Genomic DNA, 18,800 nt, shown 5'->3' on the forward strand with positions numbered 1-18,800 from the left:
TATTGTTACCTGATTTGCACTTCCTCTAAATCTATTGAATTTAAACACACTTTACTTCATGTAAAATATCACCATAACATTAAGAAGCTGTCATTTAAATATGTTCATACAATATGTACAATTCAAACCAGTATGTTTTGTGGTATAAAAACTGGTCATTTAATGCAGCATGGAAAAGCAATTTGAATGAAAATGAGAAAAAAAATTAAAACTATTTTTAAATTACTTGAAAGTAGAGAGGATAGGTAACAAATGAGAACATACTTGCTACTGGTCTAAAAGCTTTTCACTGTGTCTATATAAGGGTGGGGAGCCTAAAACACAGATAAAACCACCATTAAAATCATATAGGAAAAATAGGAAATTAGATGGGAGCTTAAAGCCTACAGTATTGGAAAGTCTAGGTTCTCAGAAATTTCATAAGACAATTGTTATTTCAGTCACCCACCTTACAACTGCATGAGAGTTGAGTTTATTTAGTCATTGGATTGCAAGTTCATTCCAGAGGCCAGTTTGTAAATCCAAGATTTTTTAAAATTTATCTTTAATTGTGGTAGAGAAAAAGAAGTAATTTTCCTAGAGTACAGAGTATTTGGTTCTGCTCACATAATTTCTTGGTTTTCACATGAGATGGGCCCATCTCCAACCATATCCCCCTATTTGCTTCTGCACACACATTTTTTGACCCCGCAAGAATCACTGTGCTTGTCCAAAGATGAATTTTAGCAGGAACAGTGAAAGCACATGTCCATATCCCTAGGCTGTGGAGTTGAAAAGTATATTTACATTTTTTTCACAACTTGGTTTAGTGAAAAATGTCAGGGAGGTTAGAACTATAAGATCCTTAAGGTCCCTTCCAACCCAAAGCATTCTATGGTTCTATGATATTCTCTAAAAGAAAAGTTTTGTGGATAGTAATTATATTCTAATTTTATGCAGCAGAAATTTGTCCATTTTTTCCAACTATATCAATTGCTTAAAAACAAAACAAAAAAACCCCTCCAATTTATTCCTATTCCCATTATCTCTTTAACTGCTCTTAGATACACCACTATCCCTGCTGATATCTCTACATCTATTTTTATAGTGTGTCACAGGCTACAGTTATCCACATATGAAGAACATGGAGGCCTTACAAACATCCTATTTTCTGCTGTTAATTATGGAACAGAAATACTTGATTTTCCTCTCCCTCACAATGCTGTTCCACTGTGGCTTCTCACACCTGATGGGTTTTCTGTCTTGGAAGTTGTTTCACCAAGAGAGACACAAAGCTGATAGAAAACAGCTCCAGTTGTGTCATCTACTCTCTTTGTAGTTCTTTAGTGATGCTGATATAGCTTTATGCGCATTCTGCTTGTGAGTGGCCATCTCTATTCACACTTTGCTCTGTATCTAATCCAAGAAACTTTAAGAATAGAAATGGCCATACCCTTTCTTCAAAGGAAGGCCTATCAGACTGCTGAATATCTCTGTCCCAAATTCAGTTCTATATTTTTATTTAATGACAATAACGATAACAATAAAATCTGTTCCTAATGTATAATGTTCCTAAATGTGTAACACATTTTAATGCTTTGCTTACAGTGCTGTTGCCCACCATGGAAGATCCATGTCAATTTGTTGATACAATGTCTCTAGCTTCTCTACTGTGCAGTGCTATGGATGTCTCTTTTTATCTACTTGAAATTTTATTCATGCTACATTCCTGCAGTAGAAACATTTACTGGAAAATTGCTAGCTCCTGTCTTACCACACATTCAAACTAGTATCTGCCCTTCTACTTCCTCTCTTCATGTATTGTCATAGAAACTCATAAAATACATCATTTCAGCTCCTATATGTCATGGTTTAAACCCAGTCAGCAGCCAAGCCACTTACTCACTCCCTCACCAGTGACATTAGGGGGAAAATAAAAAGTGTAAAAGATAAAGAACTTGTGGGTTGAGATGAAGACAGTTTAATAGGGAAAACAGAAGTCACACACACAAGCAAAGCAAAACCAGGAATTAATTCACTGCTTCCCATGGTAGTCAGGGGCTCAACCATCCCTGGAAGAGCAGGGTGCTGTTACAGGTAACAGTGACTTGGGAAGACAAACAAAAAATGTCCCCCGTTCCTCTTTATTCCCCTCACTTTATACACTGAACATGATGTCACAGGGTCTGGAATATCCCTTGGGTCACTTTGGGTCACCTGTCCTGGCTTTGTCTCCTCCCAACCTCCCATGCACTCCCAATTCCTTGCCAGCACAGCAGTACAAAAAGCAGAAAAGGCCTTGGCTCTGTGCAAACCCTGCTCATCAAGACCAAAAACATCTCCATATTAACCCTGGGTTCAGCCAAAATCCAAAATACAGCCATATACCAGACACTATGAACAAAATTAACTCTACCACAGCTGAAACCAGCACATCATATCTTTTGAAATAATTTTTTTTCTGTAGCATCCAACTGTAGCACATTTTATTTTCTTCTGTTGTCTCTTTAACCTATAATTGAATTGGATGCTAAAATTAATGTACTAAACAGTGTTTTTCTTTAATTTGAATTCATCATGAAAGATATGTGATATTTTATGTCTAATTTTTTTGAGTGATTGCTAATAGTAACCTAAATTTTCTCCCAAGAGTGTCTTTAAAATTACCTCATTTAAGTCCATGTTTGAATTACTAGACATTTAAGTTTCATGGTTTTAAGATTAGTTATTTTGTACTCACGGACAATAAGATCAAGCAAAATATAGGGAGAAGAATAGCAAGCTGTTGGAAATATAGGAAAAAATGCATTTTAATCAATGATAAGTATATTTCTGCCATTCTACATCTTTATCAAATATTTGTTGTTCACTTCTGTGGTTCTTGCTGGTCTTATGTGTCTATAAAGGATTTTTTTGTACAGTAGACTTTTAATAAAGTTCAGAATGAGAAGATAGTATAATCAAAATATCTGAAGATGCTAGTCATCTTCCTATTGCCTGACAGAAAATTTTTAATTTTAGTTTTATTTATTTGCAGGGTAAATTGTTTTACTTATTGTCATCAAATCTAAAAATGGGCTGATGGGTTAAGAAAACACTCTTGCATATCCTTTTACAAATTCATTGTAGTGGCAAAGATCTCTAATAAACAGAAACTTCTACACCCATTCTCCATAACTGTACTTCGATAAGACAGTTATTTTTTTATTTTCAGTTCTCTCTTTTTGATTGTGTTACGATAAAAGGAATTGTTGTACGCTAATGGTGGTGCCTAAGAGTATCATGATATAAATTTTGGATAGAAAACATATGTACACCAGGGCATCCATTAGGTAACTGCAGTTATACTTGCTGCACTATCTGCCTTAAAAGTGGACTTTTTGTTTGGCACATTAGTGCATTATATTGTTACAAAACCATTTGTGCCAGCTACAGAATGAAGTTCAAATAATTGGTTTTGACATAGACAGCACTAAGTGATCTGAATTTCAACTGAAACATTTTCCTTTCTACTACCATTTGCTGACAGTGGATATCAGTCATGGACTTCTTTCTATTTTGCTCAAAGATTTCTTTTCTGGGTCATTCTATGTACTCAGACTGGGAGTTCTTTCAAGCAAACTGTCAATCTACAGAGTTTAATTGTTTAAAAGGGAAAGCTTTTAAGATTAAAATATTTCTAGGTATACACCTGTGGTAAGAAAAATATCTTCAAGACATAATGCAGTCTAAATGTGATTTGGAAGAGGGTAATCTTCCAGAAGTGGGTGGACTGAAGGAGTGCTAAAATAGAGCAGCAGTACGGCTGTTGAGCAGTGACAGACACCCTCTCATTTCCATTCCTCAAAAAGTGCAAGCACACTGTTAAGGAAATGGGAGAGAGACTAAAGATGAACCTAAAGACCTCTAAATTCTCTTCTCCCATGAGTGTATCCAGATTACAATAATTTAATCTCTTAAATCTACACATCCAATATGAAACCTCTGAATTATCAGTTTTAATAAATGAATATTTATTCGTTTGTGTGCATAAAAGGGAAAGATGCAACCACATATGCTATGTGGTTGATGGACAGATGAATAAGAGAAAAATACCTCATTGATTACCTATGAACAGATATGTAAATTTTGAAATTTAGCATAAATTGTCACAAGGGCACTGCAAGCCACATCATACACTTCAGAGCAGTTGGAAAGAACTGAGTGAAGAGAGGTTAAGAACAAAAAATATTAAATAGTACTTCAAGGCATTCAGGATTACAAGGAACTGAGTTTTCAGGTGTATGAGTAGAAGCAGGAAAATAAGTACCTTACAAGAGAATTTTTCTCAGGGTGATCCTTCCAGGAAATTATTCTGCAGTGGTATGCCGACTTTACCCAATTATTTGTGGTCATTTCTGCACTAATTTTTTTCTCCTTCCTCTCCAGATGCCTAACATTTACTAAGTGTTGCCAAGGTTCTAGAAAAAAACCCCAGAAATTATACTCACCTGACAGAACAGAGTCCAAATCAAAAGGAACAGTTTTAAAAAATTCAACCATAGGTCACTCAATTCCTACCAAAGTACTATGGTGAGACATAAAATTAGTTAGCATTCAATATGGTCCAAAATCTAACATGAAAGCTATTTGAAAAATCCCTTGTGTCCATTGTATTTATTCATATGAGGATTATCAGTTAAACATAGGTATTCTTAAAACTGTTTGGCAAAAAAAAGAAAAAAAGCCAATATTTTCAGATGTTGATTACTCTGTTTCTTCCTGAGATCAAACAAAAAAAGCCCAACCAAATCCCAGGTCACTACCCACTGAAAATGTTTGACTGGCAATCAATTGTTATAATTTGAAGGCTATTGCAGTTATATCCGACATGACTGGGAGGTTAAGCGAAAACCTGCTCTATACCAATCTTAGGTCTAATTTTCAAAATGTAGTTAATAATAAATTTTAATTATTTAAGCTTTTCCCCGCCCTCTTTCTCGCATGTTAGAAATTTTGTTTCAGATAGATATATTCAGCCAATTTTTAAACATTATTTTATAGGGTAAATGGGAAATCAGAGGTTGAGTTCTCAGTTTATCTCTTCACAATGATCTACATCTCAGTTTATTATTCTTAATCTAATTCACAGTTTAGTAACATTTGGTATGTGTTGAAAATACATAGTGCAATTTGCAGTCTGCTACACCATTGGTTAATTTGCCATAAAGAAACAAGAATGTACAATTAATGATTTATTATGTATTTCAACATGAAAAAAAAAGCAGGAAATATTCATGACATTTCTCACCAAAACAAAAGAAAATTGCTGTTCCCTGATATTTTTTAAGTCTCTTGGTTTCTGCTGCATATGCTATCTTTTTAGCATATGCAAAAACAAATTAAGGGAGAGGGAGAAAGTGTGAAGAGCTTTACCAGCTCCCTCTGAAAGAAGAAAATTATCTATTTACAATAAGTTTGATGAAAACAACATAATCTGGAACAAGTGAAAATAATGTACTTAATAAAAGTCTTCAAAAGTTTACCCTCTCAGTCAAAGCTCTGATAAATTTCAACACTTGCTCTGTCACTGATTTCTTCTTCCCTTTCAAACAGTATTTCTAGTCATATCCTCACCATGGCCAGTGACACACTCATGTTTCAGATCACCAAGTTTAGGAAAAACTCTTTATTTTTGAAAGCAGAATAGAATTTTTTAGCTCTCATTTACAATGCAGTAGGAGGCACTTTCAAAACAATGATCTTTATGTCAATCTGATGTTCTTAACACAGCTCCAATATTAAATTGCAAACACCATTTCTCTTTTGAAGCAACTTATTTTTTAAAATGCTTTAGGTTTATTTGCAAAACAAGATAGTCTTATTTTGTTGTAGCATGGCCTAAACAACTTTCCAAAATGTATGCCTTTTCTGCACCTCCTCATGTCGCTCCCTGAAACAATGTATGTTATTCTTTAAAACAATTACTTTCCAAGAACCTGATTTTTCTCATACAAGAAATATCGCAAGGAGAAAATGTTAAGCAATTTGGGGGCATGGTTAGTTGAAGACAAAAGCAAATAGAGATAAACATTTTTTTTTTTCAAGGCTCAAAGTAAAATATGTTGAATAGGAAAAGGCGATAAATCCTTTTCCAAACCTATAGGAAATATGAAAAGAAAGTGTGAGTTGACTAATTTGAGTATTTGGGTAGCTTAGAAAGTAGGTTCCTGTTGTGGTTTAAGCTCAGCTGGCAACTAAGCAGCATGCAGCTTCTTGCTCGCTTACCTAGCATGCCAGTTGGATTAGGAGGAGAATAAAAAGTATAACTTGTGGGTTGAAATGAGCAGAGTCTAATAATCGGAACCAATTAAAGATAAGAAGGAGAGAGAGGAAGACAAAACACAAGAAAAACAAGTGATGCCCAGTGGATTGGCTCACCACTTGCTGACCAACGCCAAACTCATCCCTGAACCAATACTGTCCCAACATAGCAGCAACTCCCCCAGCTTGTATACTGAGTGGTGGGTGTAAAGGCTTTATCCAAGTGAAGTATCCTGCCTGGATGACTCTCAGATTCATTCAGTAGAAATATTTCTGACTCTTTTTTGCCCCCACATAATTTCAGTACAGCCAGCTAAACTTACATTGAATATAATGTTTTCTATATGTTAGATGCAAATCACAACTCAAAGTACAATAATTTTACAGGTTGAAATTTCTTGGAGATGAAATAGTTAACAATGAGACTTAAAATATCAGAATAAATAAGAAACTAATTAAACTAAAAAAACAAAAGTTTTTCTACATCACCTGGTTTCTCAAAATCTCAGGTAATAAATACTTTGAATAGGAAATTTCATTGAAAATTTTTACTACTCATCTAGAATAATAATTCATGGCATATAATAATTTATCATTCACCTCTTATTCTTACAGGACTTCTAATGCAAACTTGGTTTACTTTTCTTCTTTTTTGTTATTCTTTTCAATACTATATCTGGTATATAAGAATGAAAGCTATACAAAGAAATTATTACAAAGTATATAAAAATAGACGTTAGCACAATGTGATTGTATAGATTGACAAACTTAAATATTAAATTATGCACAGCATTTTTTGTAAAACAAGCCTTATAAAACTCCCTAATTTATATTATTACATGAAATAGTACTTGTACACATATTTTACTGAAACAAATGAAATGACAGAGATATGAAGGTATGACTATATAAATCAGTATTTAGTTTGATTCATAAAATTGCTGTCCCATTTTTGGACTATCATTTTTCTAGCCTTAGGTGATTTGCTATGTCTTCATCCATTTTTTCTTGTACTGCATTCAGCTACACATCAAATCCATTATAATAAGTCTTCTTTTAATTTACATATGTTTGAAAAATCTTATTTAAAAAAATATTATGAAAATTTATATCTAGTTCATAATGTAGGTAACAGATGATTAGTAAAAGCTTCAATTTATTGTTCAGCTCCATTATTACTATGGAATTTGAACATCAGAATAACAAATGGTAGATTGAATGATAATACAATACTGATGCTAATTTTATAGAATCAGTGACCCTTTTATATTTACTCAAATATTTGGTAGCTTTCCACATACATGTAAGCAAACAAGAAGAATTAATTCAATTATATAACTTGAAAAAAATGTATCTGAACTAGGAACACACTAAAATATCTCCCAAATAATTAGGGCTAAAAATTACAGCAGGTTCATTTCTCAGTTTGAAATTTTAAGAGAAATATGATCTGGAGAGATTTTATTATTCAGGGAACCTAAATGAAAATAATTAAACTCTTCCAATATTTCTTAGCAAGAGCTTTAATGAGGCTCAATCTCTACTTTCATATCAGCATCAATTGCACATACTGATTAATGGAAAAATATTAGAGAAGTAATGAGATCTTCTGCTAGTGAAAAAGGCTGCTCTAATTCTTGCAGTGGTACAGTTAGAGGCCAAACAAAATATGCACTTTATAATCAGTCAGTTATTTCAGTAAAAATTCTTTTATGCATTGTTTGCAAAAATAGTATTGAAGCAAATTAATGTATTAAATAAAGGAGTTCTGTGAAAGACTGCACAGATGCAAATATAGAAACTGGTTAGAAAATTATCTTTTAATTGCCTGAAACTATGGAAATAAGAGCTAGAAGTAAAGCTGATAGGAGAATGATATACTTTTTGGTTTTAAAATTATTTATTTTTCAGCATCCCCTGATTAAGTGAGTGGGCATTTTAGAGAGGGTACTTTGGAGCCTCTGTATAAAATTTGTGGCTGACACTAAGCTAGCTGTTTCACTTCATACACCAAGGCAAGAAGCAGGGCAGGATGAAAATGCACAATAACTTTGACAAAATAAAAGTCTAGTTTAAAATAAAAAAAATAATTACAATACTAAAAAGAGCAATATTTCAAGACAAACAGAATGAAGAGCATGAGCAGGAGAAAAACAGGCCTGAAAATGCCCATGAGCCACCTATGGAACAGCAGCTCATGCTGTTCATGCTGCTGGCACATCCTCCCTTCTTGGTAAAGTGGCCGGGGAAACAGTAGATGATACAATGGGAATGCACATCTACATATTGCATTTGTATACTACAGCGAGAGTGTTCTGCTCTTATGGTGTTTGCCAAAGGTGAATATGCTAAAAAAGAAGCCGTGAACTACTATGACATAAGGATACACTAATAAGGGGTTATTCATAAATAATGAAGGAATCAGCTAATTGAAAAATAAACCAATCAGAGCCAGAAAAATGTTTAGTAGTGTCGAGAGAGGATGAAAAACAGAGGAGCATTAAGAACATGTTTTGGTGCTGCCGGAGTCTCTCTGGGTAATCATGGCCTCTGCTCAGGTTCAGCCCTGGGACAGCCAAACCCGACATCCTGTTCCACCGATCGGCTTTCCAATCACTCTGCCTGTAGACATGCCTGCTTTTTTTTGTGACCAAAGTGCAGGACTGGCATTTTACTGTATTGAAGCTCACACACTTTGCCTCAGCCCACTGATCCAGCCTGTCCAGATCCCTCTGTAGAACCTTCTCACCCTCCAACAGATCAACAATTCCACCCAATTTGGTGTCATCTACCATCTGAGGGGATATTCAATCCCCTCATCCATATAATTGATAAAGATATTAGACATGACTAGACACAATCCATGGGAAACACCACTAGCAACTGACCACTGACTAGATTTAACTCCATTCACAGCCACGCACTGGGCCTGGACATCCAAATAATTTTTAAGCCTGTGCACGCCTCCAAGCCACAAGCAGCCAGTTTCTCCAGGAGAATTCTATGGGAAACAGTGTCAAAGGCATTACCAAAGTCCAGGTAGACAATATCCACAGCCTTTCCCTTGTCTGCTAAGTGGGTCACTTCGTCAAAGAAGCAAACCAGGTTGATCAAAGAGAATGTGATTATCATAGGCCCATGCTGGCTGGGACTCACGCCCTGGTTAATCTGCGTGTGTTATGTGATGGCATTCAAGGGCTTCTGCTCCATGACCTTCCCCAGCATTGAGGATGATGCTGGTAGGCATGTAATTCCCTTCATTCTCCTTCTGGCCACTGAAAGGGACTCTGAGCATATGCACCAGCTCCTCAGTACCCTTGCTGCATCCCATCTGGCCCTACGGACTTGTGCATTGTCTAAGTGGTGTCACCCACCACTCCCTCCTAGACAATGGGGACTCCATCCTCTTCCCTGTCCCTGTCTTCCAGCTCATAATGCTGGCTATCTTGATGACAACTAGTCTTAGTATTAAAGACTGAGGAAAAGAACGCACTGAGTACCTCTGCCTTTTCCTCATCCACCACATTTCCTGCCCCATTTCCGTAAAGAATGGAGATTGTCCTGAGCCCCTCTTTTAGTTGTGAATAGAGTAACGTTTTTATTGTCTTTTATAGCAGTACCCAGAATATATTTGATTTGGGCTTTTACCCTTTTAAGGTTATTTGCACAACCTCACAGCATCCTTGTAAGCCCTCCTGAGTTTTCCTGAGCCATCCTGCCTCTTCTTTCATAGGTAATAAACTCTCCTATTTTTTAACCTGAGTTCTAGTTAAATCTCTGTTCAGCCAGGCTGGCCTGCTTCCCCATCAGCACATAGGAACAGACGGATCCATAAATTAGATTTAAACCATATCAACTGAGCAGGTTTTCCTGTGAAACTACACATATTCTTGACAATATGAAATATCTTGGAGAGAAGCAATCTTATATAAGATAGCAGGAAGATATTATTTTATTGTTTTAAGTGTAAATGATACTTTTATTAGAATGCTATTTAATTTAAGATATTATAAATGCAGTAACAAAAAACAATAGCCTACAGTACTGTAAGCAGTATGGAAAGAACCTTGGATTTATAAGAATGAAAGGAAGAATTTCATTTGTTGAGTCTATATAAGACAAAATTGAGATAAGGTGTGGCTGCAAAATGGAAATGGAAAACATGATAGAAAGGAATGGCCTCCTCAATGGCCACAAAAAGAACATAAGATAGAAATGATACTAAAATACATATACTAAAATTGTATATTAAAAATACCCTCAAAGTATCTAGTTTATGAAGTTAGCACTTCAAACTTTTAATAAAGTGGTTAATTACAGATAAAATGTATTTTGTTGGTTTCAAGAAAATTTCAGTGGAAGCACATGTAAATTTCTGTGCTTCAAGGTCAAATTGAAGTTTTGTATAATGTAAATGCAGACTAAGAACTGATGTGGTGAATGGTCTTGGAATCCCACTGTAGTAGATCTACAGCAGAAGGACCTGATAGCAGGAAATGTATTCAAGAAATAGATTGTGAGGAAATAAACAGAAGAATTTCCTGTATTCTGTGCTTAACCTTTGAAAAATCTCTGAATTTCTACCCTTCCCTGTATTTCCAATACTGGCAGTAAAACTAGCATAACAGACTTTGGCCCCCAAAGTGTTATTTTATGCCTTTTTCCTTCTCCAGCTATTCACATTTTCTTCTTTAAACAATACACCAGGAGCTATTACCATGGGATGAATACTGGTACGGTTACAACATATTCATGGCAATCACTTCTCACCTGGTGTCACTTGCTTCCTTTTTCAGGCTGCTATGATTATACCCTGCTCTGATTTGCATTGGATTAGTGGAATTTCCCTGTCTTTTAATGGAAGGGAACATATGGCACATAGCTTTCAAAGTGTGCTACCAAACATAATGAATGTTGGATTGACATTGTTACACCCATAAGCTTTGTTGATAAAAACAAATATTTATACACTATGACATTCTTTCTGCAAATTGCTACCCCTACTCAATGTATGATTCATGAGGAAAAAGGATCAGATAAAACAGACTTGGCAAATGGGTAGAAACAGAAATAAACAAGCAGAGAGTAGAACAAAATACCCGTGTTGCAGAATTCAGGGCCATATTGTCATTCCTAGAAACGGATGACAAAATTTTTACTGGTATTTCAGAGCCTCGGGACTGAGACTTGTCAGACCTATTCTGTCTGAACATTTCTTGACCTGCCTGTAGCTTTGTTTTACTTGATTTCTCTGCAAAAGCGATACATCTAATTGACAAGGTCCATAGCTAATTGATTGTACTTTTATCTCTCCTTCTATGGTTTTGTAAAGATAAAGTGGTTATTCTTTATAAAATTGGATATTTATGACTGTAAAATATGGATGCAGCCCAGACTTGTATGATATTGGAGGCCTTGAGAAGCAGAGCACAGTATGAAGAATAGCAGAGCACTGACCTGAAAGGATAAGGGACAAGTCCCAAGAAAATAAAACTTCTATTTTTTGTTTTGGTTAACCAGTGGCAAAATTCCATCTTCCCACCATTCCCTCTGCTCCATGATGCTTCAAATGTCCTGACCTATGAAATTTAAGACACTTTCTTCACTGTGACTCTTTCTTAGAGATGGGACATACCTATTACTCCCTATGGTGTATACATGACGTTGTTTCTTAAACTACTGAAGTGACTAAGAATTCTCTAAGTTGCCACCATGGAAGTATAACTATCTTAGAACTTGCTAGATTCCAATTTTTACTTGTCCTTGATTTATATTAAAAATCATAAGGATGGCTATTTTGCAGTGAATGGAAAGTATTCTGGGTGCCACAGACATAGTGGAATCAATGTCTGTACATTGCATGGCATAGACAAATAAGTTAGAAATTTCAGATAGAAATTATTTAATTCCCTTATTTTTTCTTAATAAACTGACAAAAAAATTACAAATTATGGTATAAAAATGGATATATTAGGTACACATGAATAATATACATATATATATATATATAGACACACAGCTTTGTCAGCTATATTTATATGTTTATATGTATGTATGCATAGATATGGTGCCTGGGATTTCACGTCGGTTGATGCTTGCAATGAGAGCTTTACACATAAATTATTTGGTCATAAAATTCTTCAAATATTTTCTTGTACTGAAATGTTCTAAGAAAGCAGAGCTTATTTTCTATAAATTGTAATTACTCTATTTTTTAACAGTATTTTGCTAATCTATGTATTAGAATTGCGTGAGGAAAGTCTTAGTCCCACAAAAGACTTTCTTCCACGGAAGAAACTATATAATTAACTGTATAGTTACAATTTGTGCAATATCTATTAATCATAGAAATATTTAATGGATTTCTGCTATATTGGGGAGTAACAGTCACTTGCATAAAGCAAAGTGTATTATTTTTATGGATTGCTTTAGGAATATATGGCAACAGATGTGATTTTGCTATTACCCAGAGACTTTTTCCTGCTTCTTTGAAACTGAAACACTGTTGTGGCTTAACCCCAACTGGCAACTATCTGCCATGCAGCTGCCTTGCTTGCTTATTCCCCACCATGGTGGGCCAGGATGGAAAATCAGGAAAAAAAAAAAAGTGAAACTCAAGGGTTGAGATAAGAACAGTTTTACAAGAGAAAAAAAGTTTTAAAATGGTCATAATAATAAAAGGGAGAAGAAGATAAAGCCCAAGAAAAATGAGTGACACACAATACAGCCACTCAGCACCCTCTGTTTCTCCTTATTATGTGCTTTTTCAGTAGAAATTCCATAAGGCAGCAGGGCAACTTTATATGGCAATACTGATATTGTGCCTTTTACTGACTATAAATCCTGTGCATGGCAGCTTCTGGCACTCCACATTATAATAACACTTCTGTTTGTCTTCAGTTGTGTTTTCAAACACCTGTAAATTTCCAATCCAGCTAACACAATTCTCACATTACAGGTATCCTTGATGTCTAAAGTCTGTTAAATAAAATATCTGTAGGTGTCAATCAGTGATTCTTTGGTACTCTTCCTGCAAGGTAATGGTACTAGCTACCTTACTATTTCACCTTGACAGCTCTCAATATATATTTATAATTTTGACGCTGATTTCTAGTAGCCCATACTATGTAGGTTTTATGTCTAAGCCCAGATTTCATGGCATATTATTTGAAGTCATATGGAGTAATCTACAGCTCATTCTTAGACATTACTATATTAAACCCATCATATTATGCAAAACCAGTTTTGATTTGCAGGCAGTCATTTTTTTTTTTTTTTTTTTTGCAATAACATTCTCCAGTAAAACTAACTTAGGGGAACATTAGAGTTATACAACAGTAGACATGATACTTTAAAGGTTCATATGGTCCTGTGGAGTTCAAATTGTTGTTAACTAATTTAGAAAGAAAATCCATTGGCTATTTCTTATGAATCTGTAGAAGATCAATAAAAATTTAAGTATCTGAAACTGTACAAGATGTTCCATACTTCTGCTGTTCAATCACATCTAAGATTTGGGTTAGTATCTCCTGCAATTTTTAAAATGAACCTTTATGTGTCTCTGTGGTTCAGGAGAGATATCCAAAAAATTGTTATTTTTTGGTTTAAGAAAAAGACCACTGCTGGGATAAAAGAGGAGGAATACAGTGGAGCAGCTCAATTCCAGTGATGATGAGAGGAGTTCCTTCTTTTGTCACACTGTTGCCACAGCTTTGAGCCCAGGCCACTGTTTTGCTCCAGGTAAGAGGTACAGTTAAGGAATTGCTTAGAACCAAAGAGTCCATAGCCATGTTTTTTTACACCTTCAGCTATTTATTTTTTTTATTTGTCTGGGCCCAATGACATAATGGCAGTGGACATAATTCCTTGTATTCCAATATATAATTATAAATGTCCTCTTATTATAACAAGGCTGTCAAATTTAAGTAATGTCCAGTAGCTTAGCTTAGGTATCAAAAACAACTTATGCAGCTTATGGCTAACAGAGGGCCAGTGCCTAAAGAAAGGAACAGAGAAGGAAAAAAAAAAAAAAATCACTTTTTCTGTCTTTTAGCAATTAACTGTTAGATGTAAATAGTATTCAGAAAAAGAAAAAAAATGAAATAATGTTTTAAATTTTATTACCATTAAAAGCAAAAGGATAAATGGTATGAGAACCCTGAAAGAAAACTAGCTCATATATACCAAATTATGTTTAAATGGGCTTTACTTAGACTGCGTCAACTGATGAACAATAATTTCAAAGCTGTGTTACAAAGTATTTGCTAATGGAAAAATGAAACCATTTAATCTTTGACACCACCTTGAAAGAAGGCACCTTCATTTCAAAGTCAATAGGGAAAATTCCTTCAAGCATAAATTAACTTGAAAAAATGAAAACAGGAAATAAAATTTTCCATTCAGCTGCTCCTGTGAATACAGATGTGCTCAAATTATGTCTTCGTATGACCAACCAAATTATGAATATTAGGAAAAGAATTCACAAAAGCACAGAGACCAGAAGCTACCTTGCAGGAGAAAAAAGGAAATTCCTATGATGGGTGAAGAACCGTATTCAAGCAAGCTAAATTAATAGCTCTTGCAAATAATGCAAATATAACATATATTCAAGACCTGGCCAAAAATTTATTGACTTTAGTTACTGTTAAAATAACCTCTACTTTACTTTTCAGCTAGATGACACTAGAAAGTTTAACTGCTAATCATTTTTTACATTATTTTCAAAAGAATTAGCATGTGAACCACTGGAATTTGTTTGTTTTGTCGCCCTTGTCCTACAGATATAAATATATTTATATGCAATGTGGATAATTTTTGTACAGAAAAATTATATGGACAAGGAGGAGTCAGTGAAAAGGAGTCTTTCTGTATTTAAAAGATGGTCACTAATATTTCCTAAAAGCTTTGTTGTATTCACAAAAAATCCATCCACTGGAAACCAGAAAACCACAAGCTTCATGGAAAAAGTGTTTTGAATGTATCCACGAAAAGAAGTTTGCTGTATCAAAGCTTGACAGATGAAGCCACAAGTGTTTAACTTTCTGCGATGATCAACATTGTGAACATGGTGGTTTGCTTTGCATTCTAATAGGAGTGAGCTATCAAAAATCCTTGCCAAGTTTTCAGAAGTGTTCAGAAATGCAAATCACTTTCCTGAACTTTTATTAAAACTATCATATGTATGTTTTATTAAAACACTGTATGAAAGTGAAACCCTGCTTAACAGGTTCCTTACATCTCTGGTGGTTTTTTGTGACTTAAAAAACTTGATCTAGTAGAGCATATAAAAAGTGTAATGGTTTGTAATACTGCTGAAAAAATTATCTTTATTCATAAGCTTCAACTCCATGTTGAAAGAAGAAATAGCTTTGAAACTGCTAAAACCTTTCAAACATTGTGGCTGAAAAATATTGGCACTCTACAGTCATGTAAAAAGCTGAAGCAAATATTTCACTGTTGCTTTCATTAGTGCAATGAATCCCAGAATGACTGGTTAAGAAAACCATTTGCAAAATCTTGGAATTTTACTTACAATTTAGAAGCCAAGAAAGAAGTTTGAAGACTATTTGATGGTGAATAGCACTGCAATTTATGTAGGAATCTCTTATTTAATTATAAATAAAAAAAAGCAAAACGGTCTTGCCACAGGTCAGCAGATATGACCAGAGTAGCTTTCATGCCAATATCACTTTCTAGTCATTAGTTCACTGCTCCAGCCTTACTAGCAATGGAAGTGAAATATTGATATAACCTGGAGGAACACTGTTGGAGATAGATGTTGATCCTTTTGAACCTTCACTCATTTTGAATTTCAAGCCTCTCTTTAGAACTGGCATATAGATATTATGGTAGACATGTGGAATCACAACTTCTTTTATTGTCCTATCAAATATCTTATCAACAGACCTAAACATTTTTGGCCCATGTGAAATATTTTTTTGGACATCTATAGAAAGAACACTTTGTCATTTAGGCATGTTATTCTCTGTATACTCTCTGTCGACAATGACATACTCCCTTTAAAATATCTGGAGGCTGTTATCTGTCTTTTTATCAATCTTTTCAAGACAAAATTAAGGCATTTTTTGAGTTTGCATTTGCTTTGTGGATAATTTTCAAAGCTTCTAAATATTTTTTTGCACCATATTCTGGATTCCAATTTTGTCTACATTTTTTCCTATAGTTCAGTGACCAAAAATTCAGCATTCCAACTGAAACCTCACCAGTGCCAAGTAGAGCAGAATAATTACCATCTGCATCTTACATTTTACACCTCTGTCAAATCCCACTAGAATGACTCTTGCCCTAAGTCACTATACAGGTGACACAGATTCTAAGAGCAAACAACCTTCCTCAGTCTTTTTTCAGTACATATGTCATACAAAGTATTTAAGTTTTACTATCTTTGTATGTGATTTTTCTCATGGACTGTGATAATAATTTTATTTTTATTTTGCTTCATTTTATTGATTTATGGAGTTTCTAAACAACAGTTCAAATTCTATTTCTTTTGCTTAGTACGACAGAAAGACAGGGCATTAAATACATGCTTTTTAATTGGATTCAACCTTCTTAAAAGTCACATTAACATTATGAAAGGAAATATTGCAATCTTACACTGTAAAACAAGAGTGATATTAAGCACACTGTATTACTAACCTTCTGCAAGGATTCCAGTTGAAATCCCTAATAATTTATAAGTACATTCACAGTCACTTTGGTTTATGCTTGCTGAGTGCACTCAAAGCATAACCTATTTTCATAATCCCTGTTTCACACACTCTTAGAGGATTTGCAAACTCTTGCAAGATTGTAGAATCCATTGCATTTCTTCCATCTATTGTCAAAAAACTGTGTTGCATATCCAAGACTACTCTTTTTTTTTTTCTAAACTCTGACCTGTAAAGATGAAAGTCTTTTGTTTCAGGGCAACCTTTCCTTCATATTGTCAGACTCCCACTCACTCTCCAGCTTGTCCTGATTCTGCATTAACTGAGTCTGGAACACATTTTTGCCAATATTCTCCTTCCTAGTTACCTTTTTTTGACCTTTGCCCAAGTTCCTTTAGTGACCTGGTATCTCAGTGAATCAGTCATCAAGATCAGTGTTGTAAGATATAACTGTATATAATTTTCTAGTTATTCACAAGATGTTTTAAGCATTAACTTTCCTTCTTCTCAGGTGGTTAAACATGCTTCTGTTTTATACTTATTTTTGGGTTGCGTTGAAGTTTAGTGTCTGTCCCATGCTATTGCTGCTATTGTCTGTGTAAGATGATTGAAAATAAGCAGAAAGTCAATGCTGCAGAAGCAATCATTCTCAAAAGTAAGGCTGTATGCTGCACATTTTTCTTTTAATGACATTTGTTTGTTCTGGAATATTATACTGAGGATAAAATTCTCTAATATATGGAAAAATCTGTTCCTCTGCCCATTTGTTTTTGATATTCAAGTAGAGTTATACAGAGGTGTCCAGGAATACTTTGTAGCAAGGGGAGCAAGCATGGTGTCTGTCCATGGTACAGAGTCATTTTATGTGCTCCTTTATATCTTCCTTGCTGGGATGGCACAACTTTTTCTTTAGTACCAACTTTCAAGGTAAGTGGACATAGTGATTTGGTTCTTGAAATGGAGGAGAAATTTTCTTTTATTGTAGAACAGCAAGAAGTTTTTTGCAGTAAAATTAGAACTCTTTTTGAAAGGTAAAAGATTGCTATTCATAGACTGCCATTGCAGCTGTCACCATTATCCCCTGATGGGACAAATATTCCTTAAGTTAAACCAAGGCTTGAATTAGGCAAAAATAATATCTTGTTTTGTGTATCTGTCTGCCTATTTCTTGTCTATATGTTTACTCTTAATACCATCAGACGGAATCAGTAGGAAGTTCTACATTTTTATGAGAAAATTATATATTCCCTTTCGGATGAATTTAAATAGCCACACCTGGCACACTTCCTGATCTATATTTTCTTAATCGTGATTTTTCCTTTGTCCTTCAAGGATGTTTCCCACTTCTATATTAAAATTATTTTGTTACACACATTGAGTAGATTTAAGACTTTCATATAAACGAAGATACCCTTGAAGGGTGATGTTACAGTTAATAATTTGCTCTTCTCTTACTCAAGTAACACAGCTGTTTTGTCTTCTTTGTCTGAGCTACCTTACTATTTACACAGTCTGATTACAGGCAACATAAATGGTAGAGATATTTTGAAAACCCACTCTTTCTGGGTATTCAAAAAGAAAACAAACAGTAAGTAACATTAAACTTCCCTTATTTTTTCTTTTCATATGCAAATTGCACCTTCTCTGGGATCATAGAATAAATCTCTTTTCCGATATTGTGTTTCATTCTGTCTTATGCTATAGCTCTACCTACCTAGCAGATAGACAGAAGTCTGTACTGATCAAACATGAGACATGAAGTCTCAGTAAAAATTAGAATCAAAAAAAGATTTGAATACTATTAGGGTAAAGACTTCCCATACTAAAATATGATGCTGAAATAGAAGT

Source organism: Cinclus cinclus, chromosome 5 (genome assembly GCF_963662255.1).
Source record: "Cinclus cinclus chromosome 5, bCinCin1.1, whole genome shotgun sequence".
NCBI classification, from domain to species: Eukaryota; Metazoa; Chordata; class Aves; order Passeriformes; family Cinclidae; genus Cinclus; species Cinclus cinclus.